Source organism: Cherax quadricarinatus, chromosome 85, assembly GCF_038502225.1.
Source record: "Cherax quadricarinatus isolate ZL_2023a chromosome 85, ASM3850222v1, whole genome shotgun sequence".
In the NCBI taxonomy this organism is placed as follows: domain Eukaryota; kingdom Metazoa; phylum Arthropoda; class Malacostraca; order Decapoda; family Parastacidae; genus Cherax; species Cherax quadricarinatus.
The window spans coordinates 11,374,165-11,386,872 of NC_091376.1; the positions used below are offsets into that span (position 1 = coordinate 11,374,165).

Sequence of the window (12,708 nt, forward strand, 5' to 3'; positions counted from 1 at the left end):
TGCCCTCCCGCTTTCATACCCTCCATCCACCCTCCCTCCTCTCCCATGCACGCTTCCTCGTCCACAAACTTAACAAACAAGCCTATCCAAATAGGTTATGGACCAATAAGCACTTATCAAGTTCAGTTGTAAAGCTTTCAGCTCACAGCCGAAAATAAAAACGATTTCAATCTCCGGGTCAGACGAGACAAAGGGCAATTCTTCTACATCTTCTGCCCCAGTTCTAGGTAATTACCTTATTGTTCTACCTCTTTGTAGCTGCAGTACAAGAGCAGATATATATTTGTTTATCATATGTATCCGAAGACTTCCAATGATGATAAAACTTAAAACACTTAACCCAAACAAGCCACAGTGCTTCACTATCATAAACTGTCCTGGGTTACTAACTCTCCGGGAATAATCTGTTCTTCTATCTCAGCTTTTGCAATAAAATTCTAGGATCAACTTACCAATATGTAGATGATGTTTAGTCAGTGTAGTGGAGGTGGTGTCATGGCTGCTAGCAACACAGCGTTACTGAGTACAGTATGTGGCTGGGTGCTAGAGTAGAGGGCAAGAACACCCTACCTTGGAGGAGGGACAAGATGACACTTCAGCTGGACCTCAAGTCGGGCCACTTAGTGTCCCTTGATAATCTCCAACACGTCTGTGATAGCTCCCTCCACCAACGTGAATACACTCCACCTGTAACACATTCCACCACAACTACCACTAGCAGCAGCAACCACAACTGGTGCTGTACCCCACTACTCTTCCCAGTGTAACAAATAAGTGTTGAGCCACAACTGACGGACCTAATGCACTTGATCAGAGGGTTGGATCACTGGTAGTAACACGCTAGAGACTCCAACACTCAGTAGAGGCTGACGCGGGTGAGCTATGCGTGGAGGGAGGTTTGATAAGATTGTATAAAGTATGTTATCGTTCCGTTATCGTGCGTCATCTCAGTCAACTTAATAATTAAATGGCTCTTGAATAACATCATCTACCACAGTGTTCGGTTCAATTGTTCCAAGAATTGAATCAAGAGTTCAACAGCATCAAGAATGCATAAAAGAAGGCCTAAGGGAGCATGATTACTAAAGTACAAAATATTAAACATTAGGTATTAACCAGGCAGATATAGATGCACTGAAATACAAGAACAATAAATATGTGGTCGCCAGTTAAGAAACACACACGAGCCATAATTATTTCAGAAAGCTTTTATGTTGATCAGGATGGTACAAGTGAAGTGAACTAAGAGGCTCTGGCATACCTCCTCTGACACTAGTCAGAGGAGGCATGCCAGAGCCTGAAATGCCAGAATCCAGAAAATGTCTGTCAAGATTACATTGAAGTGACGCCCGGAACTAAGGTTACGTTGCAGTGACGCCCGGAACTAAGGTTACGTTGCAGTGACGCCCGGAACTAAGGTTACGTTGCAGTGACGCCTGGAATTAAGCTATCGTTGCAGTGACGCTTAGAACTAAACGGCAAACCGCAGTGCTAACATGTTATCCTACAGAAGGTACAGACACTCGGGAAGATGGTCATTTTTTCACAGATCATCCAATATTGATAAATCACATCATCGATACTGAATATCACGAGTGGGTGATAAAGTTCACTCATGGGTTAAAAATTATACAATAAAGACTTCACTGTACCAAGTGCTTTTATTCCCCTAACACATCTTCGTCAAACAAGAGGTACTTCTTGTATTAAAGTTGGTAGAATTATCGACAATATGCTAAGTAAAAACGTTCGCTACTACGCTGGGCAAGAAGCTGGGAGACAGTGAATGCAAGACTGTCCATGCAGCAGGTGTCCAAATAGCGGAAAATTTTGAAGATATTACTATGATTTCAAGCGGACGTCAGGTTCTTCCATCTGTTCGTTAGGTCAGACAAAAAAAATTATCTAGACTCAAACCATCTGGAATATTCAATGGTTGTGGAGTGTGTTGGGCTCAGAGACGCCCAACGTGCTTCCATTTGCATGTATTCTATGGCTGTCACACAACGTCACAACTGTTGGCCATTAGGAAAGAAGTTGTTTTGATGAAGCTGGAGAACAATATTTTAAGAAGCATGCAGAAGAATTCTGCAGAGTAATAACGTCACTTATAAGGTCATCTCAGGTGGAGAAGACACACCTGTCAATCCCAGGCGAAAGACTGGATGCACTGCGTTACCGGAGACTTCATGAGAAAGATTCTGCAAGGACCTCTTCTAACAGCTGCACCAGCATGATATTACAGCACCTGTGTTTATTTCCAGGTTCAGCAGTTAATGGACAAGTTTTTGAATCCAAATTAATGTGGATGCATATTGGTCAGTGGTCGACCTGAGCAACAACAGAAGCTCTAACAAAAGTGATCAGATGCAACAGCAAGACTATGATACAATACGATGCACCTGCAACAAACATGGTCTGGAGTGCCAGGAAGATAATCGTGTAAACTCGCTTATATAGACAATATAAACGAACTGTGAAACGTCACACGTATAGTGTTTCTCTTTGGAGAATTTTATGTAAATCATCTGTTGTTCATTATTAATATTAATATATTTTTTTAAAATCATACGGCACCATGTTGGTTATACTCATATTTTAATCATTTATACACATATAATGCACACATAGGAGAGGAACTTACGACGTTTCGGTCTGACTTGGACCATTCACAAAGTGACTCCTGTGTGTGTGTGTTACTTGTGTATTGGTTCAGTAACGTTATTGTACCATTTTGTTCTTTATTAACAGTGTAAGACGTGTATAACACATGTCGGTATTGTATACCAACACAAGCACACTCATCAGTCACATTTTTGGGCTAATATTTAATAAAAAACGATAATAAAGGAATAAAGAGGCACAATACCGTGACTGGAACACTACACAAATAACCCGCACAGAGGAGAGACTTGTGTCTCTAGTTAACGGTCCATAAGTCGGACCCAAACAGTCAAGCTTCTTTTTCCTATACGACGAGTTATTTGTGTACGATGATTAAATTTGGATTACACCAGAATATTTTTTTGGGTGGGGTTTTCATTAAAACTGGCACTAAAATTCATACCAAAACGAAAACAATAAATCTTAGAAGCTTGGAAGCATTGTGGCTAAGTAAAATTTATTTGATTTATTCTGCATCAATTCCCGTTGTTTTTAGACATTATCTTCCTTAAGAATTCATCAAGGCTTACCCAAGCCATGTTTGGCTGACACGAGCCATGTCTGGCTTACCCAAGCCATGTCTGGCTGACACGACATGAGCCATGTTTGGGTGACATGAGCCATGTTTGAGTTAGGTACACAGCAAGCATACACGTTTCTTAATGCTTGTATTGATGTGCAGTCAGGTTCATCTCACACACTGTTGCCTCCCCCGCAAGCAACATTGCAGATGCAAGCACCTCAAGGATACTGCAGATAATCAACAACTCTTCATCCAAGGAACTGGAGCTACCCTCCCCTGGGATCCGTTCTCCTGCTCCAGTATAATTCATACAAGTTTATGCTTTCCGGTTAATATAATTCAGATCCATATACATTATTATTATTATTAATTATTATTATTATTATTATACCCTTGTGGTACGATATAGTTTCCCAGTGGTTAAATTTATTAGCTGTGAAATATACTATTAAATGTTAGCATGTAGTAGTAATGGGGGATAGGGATATAAGAGAGAGAGAGAGAGAGAGAGATAAAGGATAGGGATGGAGGATTGGGATGGAGAAGAAGGACAGAGGATAGAGATGGAGCCTGGCCTATGGCCAGACTGAAGCAGCAGGAAAATTCTCAAAACAGGTTACAAATATATTACAGAAGGATAAGGATGGAAGACACAGAAGGAGATTATCAATGGAGGTCAGAGATGGAGGCTAGGTGCAGAGGTCAGAGATGGAGGCTAGGTGCAGAGGTCAGAGATGGAGGCTAGGGGCAGAGGTCAGAGATGGAGGCTAGGGGCAGAGGTCAGAGATGGAGGCTAGGTGCAGAGGTCAGAGATGGAGGCTAGGTGCAGAGGTCAGAGATGGAGGCTAGGGGCAGAGGTCAGAGATGGAGGCTAGGGGCAGAGGTCAGAGATGGAGGCTAGGGGCAGAGGTCAGAGATGGAGGCTAGGGGCAGAGGTCAGAGATGGAGGCTAGGTGCAGAGGTCAGAGATGGAGGCTAGGTGCAGAGGTCAGAGATGGAGGCTAGGGGCAGAGGTCAGAGATGGAGGCTAGGTGCAGAGGTCAGAGATGGAGGCTAGGGGCAGTGGTCAGAGATGGAGGCTAGGGATAGAGGTCAGAGATGGAGGCTAGGGATAGAGGTCAGAGATGGAGGCTAGGGATAGAGGTCAGAGATGGAGGCTAGGGATAGAGGTCAGAGATGGAGGCTATGGATAGAGGTCAGAGATGGAGGCTAAGGATAGAGGTCAGAGATGGAAGCTAGGGATAGAGGTCAGAGATGGAAGCTAGGGATAGAGGTCAGAGATGGAAGCTAGGGATAGAGGTCAGAGATGGAGGCTAGGGATAGAGGTCAGAGATGGAAGCTAGGGATAGAGGTCAGAGATGGAAGCTAGGGATAGAGGTCAGAGATGGAAGCTAGGGACAGAGGTCAGAGATGGAGGCTAGGGATAGAGGTCAGAGATGGAAGCTAGGGATAGAGGTCAGAGATGGAAGCTAGGGATAGAGGTCAGATATGGAGGCTAGGGATAGAGGAAGGTTGGCAAGGTACACTCCACTGTTATCACAAGTCAGATTAGTTTATCATAAAGCAACATTCCCGTGTGACCTGGCTAAAAACCAAACACACAAACAGCCAGGAGCTACGAGTGACCAGTGAAGTGGCGGAGCCAGGAGCTATGAATCGACCCCTGCAACCACAAATAGATGAGTACATACACACACACAGCCAGGAGATATGAATCGACCCCTGCAACCACAAATAGATGAGTACATACACACACACAGCCAGGACCTATGAATCGACCCCTGCAACCACAAATAGGCGAGTACACACACACCTACACCTCATCTGTATGAAGTTGCAAAGGCAAACTATATACACAGCTTCAAGATTAGACAAGCTAAAGTCTAAGATTCAAGAAATTAGTGATGCCAATCATAGCAGTAAAGAAGACGGGGCCAGGAGCCATGCCTCGACCCCCTCACCCACACAACGGGGCCCGGAGCCATGCCTCGACCCCCCCACCCACACACAACGGGGCCCGGAGCCATGCCTCGACCCCCCACCCACACACAACGGGGCCCGGAGCCATGCCTCGACCCCCACCCACACACACACAACGGGGCCCGGAGCCTTGCCTCGACCCCCACCCACACACACACACACAACGGGGCCCGGAGCCATGCCTCGACCCCCACCCACACACACACAACGGGGCCCGGAGCCATGCCTCGACCCCCACCCACACACACACACACAACGGGGCCCGGAGCCATGCCTCGACCCCCACCCACACACACACAACGGGGCCCGGAGCCATGCCTCGACCCCCACCCACACACACACAACGGGGCTCGGAGCCATGCCTCGACCCCCACCCACACACACACAACGGGGCCCGGAGCCATGCCTCGACCCCCACCCACACACACACACAACGGGGCCCGGAGCCATGCCTCAACCCCCACCCACACACACACACAACGGGGCCCGGAGCCATGCCTCGACCCACACACACACAACGGGGCCCGGAGCCATGCCTCGACCCACACACACACAACGGGGCCCGGAGCCATGCCTCGACCCCCACCCACACACACACAACGGGGCCCGGAGCCATGCCTCGACCCCCACCTACACACACACAACGGGGCCCGGAGCCATGCCTCGACGACCACCCACACACACACAACGGGGCCCGGAGCCATCCCTCAACCCCCACCCACACACACACACACAACGGGGCCCGGAGCCATGCCTCAACTCCCACCCACACACACACAACGGGGCCCGGAGCCATGCCTCGACCCCCACCCACACACACACAACGGGGCCCGGAGCCATGCCTCGACCCCCACCCACACACACACACAACGGGGCCCGGAGCCATGCCTCAACCCCCACACACACACACACGACGGGGCCTGGAGCCATGCCTCGACCCCCACCCACACAACGGGGCCCGGAGCCATGCCTCGACCCCCACCCACACACACACAACGGGGCCCGGAGCCATGCCTCGACCCCCACCCACACACACACACACAACGGGGCCCGGAGCCATGCCTCAACCCCCACCCACACACACACACAACGGGGCCCGGAGCCATGCCTCGACCCACACACACACAACGGGGCCCGGAGCCATGCCTCGACCTACACACACACAACGGGGCCCGGAGCCATGCCTCGACCCACACACACACACAACGGGGCCCGGAGCCATGCCTCGACCCCCACCCACACACACACAACGGGGCCTGGAGCCATGCCTCGACCCCCACCTACACACACACAACGGGGCCCGGAGCCATGCCTCGACGACCACCCACACACACACACACAACGGGGCCCGGAGCCATCCCTCAACCCCCACCCACACACACACACACAACGGGGCCCGGAGCCATGCCTCAATTCCCACCCACACACACACAACGGGGCCCGGAGCCATGCCTCGACCCCCACCCACACACACACAACGGGGCCCGGAGCCATGCCTCGACCCCCACCCACACAACGGGGCCCGGAGCCATGCCTCAACCCCCACACACACACACACACGACGGGGCCTGGAGCCATGCCTCGACCCCCACCCACACAACGGGGCCCGGAGCCATGCCTCGACCCCCACCCACACACACACAACGGGGCCCGGAGCCATGCCTCGACCCCCACCCACACACACACACACAACGGGGCCCGGAGCCATGCCTCAACCCCCACCCACACACACACAACGGGGCCCGGAGCCATGCCTCGACCCCCACCCACACAACGGGGCCCGGAGCCATGCCTCGACCCCCACCCACACAACGGGGCCCGGAGCCATGCCTCGACCCCCACCCACACAACGGGGCCCGGAGCCATGCCTCGACCCCCACCCACACAACGGGGCCCGGAGCCATGCCTCGACCCCCACCCACACAACGGGGCCCGGAGCCATGCCTCGACCCCCACCCACACAACGGGGCCCGGAGCCATGCCTCGACCCCCACCCACACACACACAACGGGGCCCGGAGCCATGCCTCGACCCCCACCCACACAACGGGGCCCGGAGCCATGCCTCGACCCCCACCCACACAACGGGGCCCGGAGCCATGCCTCGACCCCCGCCCGACACACAACAGAAGTCACCATCACAACATTAAGAGGCTGCAGGTTTCATAACTCTACAACAGATGCTATGAAAAACAACACAAGAATAGTTGGACAGCTGTTGTTAGTGTATTGTCTTGGACCACGAGTGCTGACACCGTGTCTTGGACCACGAGTGCTGACACCGTGTCTTGGACCACGAGTGCTGACACCGTGTCTTGGACCACGAGTGCTGACACCGTGTCTTGGACCACGAGTGCTGACACCGTGTCTTGGACCACGTGTGATGACACCGTGTCTTGGACCACGAGTGCTGACACCGTGTCTTGGACCACGAGTGCTGACACCGTGTCCTGGACCACGAGTGCTGACACCGTGTCCTGGACCACGAGTGCTGACACCGTGTCTTGGACCACGAGTGCTGACACCGTGTCTTGGACCACGAGTGCTGACACCGTGTCTTGGACCACGTGTGATGACACCGTGTCTTGGACCACGAGTGCTGACACCGTGTCTTGGACCACGAGTGCTGACACCGTGTCTTGGACCACGAGTGCTGACACCGTGTCTTGGACCACGAGTGCTGACACCGTGTCTTGGACCACGAGTGCTGACACCGTGTCTTGGACCACGAGTGCTGACACCGTGTCTTGGACCACGAGTGCTGACACCGTGTCTTGGACCACGTGTGATGACACCGTGTTTTGGACCACGAGTGCTGACACCGTGTCTTGGACCACGAGTGCTGACACCGTGTCTTGGACCACGAGTGCTAACACCGTGTCTTGGACCACGAGTGCTGACACCGTGTCTTGGACCACGAGTGCTGACACCGTGTCTTGGACCACGAGTGCTGACACCGTGTCTTGGACCACGAGTGCTAACACCGTGTCTTGGACCACGAGTGCTAACACCGTGTCTTGGACCACGAGTGCTAACACCGTGTCTTGGACCACGAGTGCTAACACCGTGTCTTGGAGCACGGATAAAATATAAATTGGTTCACCCGTGCAGGTATTAGTGGTAATAACTCGGGTGCTGAAGCGTCTCGTACACAAGAGAGAAGAACTGCAATTTCTTGTCTTGAGCTCTGCATCTTATTTCTGAATGTCGAGTCATAGCTCCTGGCCTCGCCTCTTTACTTGCCTTTGTGTGACCGCTGTCGGTGGTTCACTCATACATGTCACTACCACCTCCCTACGGATTATACAAACTTAAACCCTCGTTATTACGAACGTATCTCAACACCACTCGTCGTTGCTTCTGTAGCCTGATAAAAAACTAGTGATGAGCCTACAGCAATTAACTACAAAAAAGTGTTAAGATAATTAAGAAATGTTTTATTATAGAGAGGCTGAAGGCGCTTGTAGGAAAAGTGTAATCCACTTGAAGGCAGTTGGGCAGTGTGTGAACTAAGCCCAAAACTGCCATTCATGTGCAGCCATGTGAGGGAAGCGGCAGTTTCTGTTTGTTACATGCTGTTGTATTCCAATACTGGCTGCTGAGGCGGCCTCGTCAGGGGATACCGGTAGGGATGCACATTACAGGGAGGTATATCATAAAATGGTATAAACCTTGGTAATACATACCGACAAATTGGTATAGAAAGACAAGTAAGCAAACACCAGGTCATATTTAGTACAAAACGTTTCGGTCCCAGGACCAAAACGTTTTTTTAATATGTATTAGTGTTTGCTCACGTGTCTTACTAAAGCATATCATAATATACCAAGTATCAAGGAAGGTATCCCAGGCCGCATATCATAAAATACCAAGTAGTATCAAGGAAGGTATCCCAGGCCGCATATCTTAATATACCAAGTATTAAGGAAGGTATCCCAGGCCGCATATCTTAATATACCAAGTATTAAGGAAGGTATCCCAGGCCGCATATCTTAATATACCAAGTATTAAGGAAGGTATCCCAGGCCGCATATCTTAATATATCAAGTATTAAGGAAGGTATCCCAGGCCGCATATCTTAATATACCAAGTATTAAGGAAGGTATCCCAGGCCGCATATCTTAATATACCAAGTATTAAGGAAGGTATCCCAGGCCGCATATCTTAATATACCAAGTATTAAGGAAGGTATCCCAGGCCCCATATCTTAATATACCAAGTATTAAGGAAGGTATCCCAGGCCGCATATCTTAAATACCAAGTATTAAGGAAGGTATCCCAGGCAGCATATCTTAATATACCAAGTATTAAGGAAGGTATCCCAGGCCGCATATCCTCAATAATAACCATCAAAGAATTTTTCTCTTAACACTCTGGCTCTTTCCTAATGAAGTAAAATAACCCGACAAGGAAGAAAGTACTTTTACTGTCACAATCTTGCCAGAAGAGCGCTGACAACACAGTTCAGATGACTCTTCAAGCCACATCATCCCTCCCGTTCCTTCAGAGTGCAGGCACTCCACTTTCCACTCCCACAGCTCAAGCCCGGCTTACCGGTTTCCCGGAATCTCTTCATAAAGTGTCGCCCTGCACTTCAAATCATATTATTATTATTATAATCAAGGGGGAAGTGCTAAACCCGGAGGATTATACAGCGCCTGGGGGGGGGGATATGTGGAAGGCATTCAGGCTTAATTCAGGGAACTGGAGCACAGATCCAATTCCCTAAATCAAGAGCCCCTCACCAACATCAAGGAACCTTCCTTGAGGGGACTTCAAATCATAAAAAACACCACTTGCCTCCACTATGTAACTCGCTCACAGAAGCCAGTTGGATGTCCAAGCCCCTAGAACTCAAAACCTTCTTTACCCCTCTCCCTCCAACCTTTCCTAATACGACTCTTACCCCCTCCTTCCCTCCACCCCAGATTTATACACCCTCGCAGTCGTCCTAATTGTCTCCATGTGCGTACACATGTACACCCATCACTTAAAACACACATGTTTACATCCAACACAGGTAACATGTACGCATGCACATGCATATGTACACTGGTTACACACTTGTGTACATGGACACGGGTAATACGTGCCTATATACATGTACGCCCATCACTGGTTACAAACGTATGTACATGGACGTAAGTAACGTGTGTACACGTGCATTTATACACATCACAGCTAACAACTACATTCTCTGCACATACAACAGTGACCTTGAAGTGGTGTATAATACAGTACAGAAGACACTGTTGTCAACAGCCTTCTCTATATACATTCTTGTCGTTACAACACTGCTTGAAGCTCTATAAACTGTTTTATAAGTAAAACAGGTTTTTTTTTTTTAAGTTTATATACACAACCCTATTTTTTAATTATAATCATAACCAAACGCTAAACCCACAAGGGTCATACAGAGCTGGTTTTTTTTTTTTTTTTTTTTTTTAGGTTTCCATACACTGGTCTGATATATAGCTGCAATATTCCGCTTTTTTTTTTTACTTTCTCTAGTTTTTTAGACTCTTAAATACAGTTTCCAAATATATTTAAACATTAATTCTTGAGAGTAATTCCTGCGAGATCTAATTATATAATTATGGGGAGCGCTAAACCCGTAGGATTATACAGCGTGGGAGATCTAATGCTGGACACTGTCCTGCATGGCAGGTGCGCTAACAACCTCATACAACCTCTACACATATATTCATTACTTACACACGAGTCGTGTCAAATATTGTTGATTTCTGTTCCAGGTGCTGCACACATGCACATGTCTATTTCTTATACGAAATCGTAAGGACTTGCGCTGAAGCATATACCTGGAGGGTGTTCCGGAGGTCACCGCCCCCGCGACCCGGACCATGAGGAGAGCAGAATGAATGAAGAAATTATCTGGGTCTTCAATTCTTGTGTTGTCAACTTACAACACATAAATTTCATTTCAATTCTGGGTTAATACTGCAAAAGGTTTTCGACTTGGGTTTTGCGTATGTGAAAAGGTATCGAGGATTTTCCCAATTTCTTGAATGACTTTTGGTATTTTTCTGTCTCTTACGTCTTGAATAAATGTTCTGGCTTGCTCTCTATAGTTGCAACTTCTGTGATACTTGTGGTTTTTGAGTAGTTTAGCAACCTCTCCTGTAAAACATTACGTTCTCGCAGTGTCTATGGCGCTCTTTTGAAGGGGGGGGGGGGAGAGTACAAGCCAGGCACTGCTCTCAGTATTCCTTGCGTGAGATTTACACAAATCTCTCTTATCATAGTCCGTCACCTGCATAAGCAAGATAATTATAAGCTTTGTGTCCTAATGCGAGTCCTCTTTAATATAGGTGATATCCTTTCTCCAAGACTTGGCTTTCACACCTGCTTCTTCAGTCCACAGTAGCACTATCAGTAACACAGTTAACCCTTACTGTTGATCCTGGTACTAGTGTTGCTACTAATAGTAGCAACACTGGTACCACAAGTAGCAACAGCAGTACCACCAATAACAGAAGACCAGCAGTAATAACACTACCAACAATTGCGCCACCACAACACCGCCTCCCTACCTTCCTCCCATTCTTTCAACCTCTCTACCTCAACTCCTCACACCACTGCTGCACCTTTCACCTAGCAGTAAAAATAGATACCGTAGGTTAGTTGAGTGCTGTGGGTCGCGTCCTGGGAACACAGTTATGCAAATGTGTCATTGCTATGCAACATGCCTGAGAAACTCATAGTCCAGGTGGGAAGATTTAAATACCGGGAGAAAGGTATTACCAATGTCGTGTTTCAATAATGATAATTAAAAATAATTCAGTGTTTTATCAGCAATTAAACATTCCTCCGTAATCTGTGAGCTGTTATTTATTTTTAAACATTAGTGGAAGTTAGAACTAAGTCAGTCCAGCAGGCAAATAAGATAAGCTTATCTAGAATACCAGTCTACACTAACTACTTGTTGACCAAACTATGTATGTGTATATGTGAAGGTGTTTTAATGAAGTGATGTGGTGAGTGAAAGTTGTGAGCACATTCTTCACATGAACATCAAAATGGTATACAATACCGACAGGTTGTTAGGTAAGACACATATGCAACAGTTAGACAACTTTATTCCGAAACGTTTCACCTACACAGTAGGTTTCTTCAATCGAATACAGAAAGTAGGCAGGAACAGTTCCATAGTCAATTCCTGACTATGGAACTGAACTTCTCCAGGCCGAGGGACTGACAACCTCAAATTCTACGACTTCAAGGGTGATGGACTGATTACATCGTCTTCACATCTCTACTGTTCCTGCCTACTTTCTGTATTCGATTGAAGAAGCCTACTGTGTAGGCGAAACGTTTCGGAATAAAGTTGTCTAACTGTTGTATGTGTCTTACCTAACCACATTCTTCACATACACAGTTTGATCAGGAAGTTGTTAGTATACACAGGTATTCTAGATAAGCTTATCTTATTTGCCTGCTAGACTGACTTAACAATGTTAATCGTATGATTAATGCCCACTTGACGTCAGTATGAATCATACGATGAGCCGCTCGTTACAATGA

The 12,708-nt window shown here is 48.1% G+C and overlaps 1 protein-coding gene across 10 annotated transcripts in view; it reads right to left on the reverse strand.

Annotated features, from left to right (window-relative positions):
• The window catches only part of LOC128703166 (serine-rich adhesin for platelets-like), a 434,412-nt gene that overhangs the window by 147,237 nt on the left and 274,467 nt on the right, over positions 1 to 12,708 (reverse strand). Inside the window, exon 1 of one of the 10 annotated variants that reach the window (XM_070103368.1) lies at positions 453 to 781. The exons of the other annotated variants lie outside the window; for them this stretch is intronic. The gene's annotated coding sequence lies outside the window, so the exon portion shown is untranslated. Of the gene's footprint in view, positions 1 to 452; positions 782 to 12,708 lie in introns of those variants that run through there. 10 annotated transcript variants of the gene reach the window in all.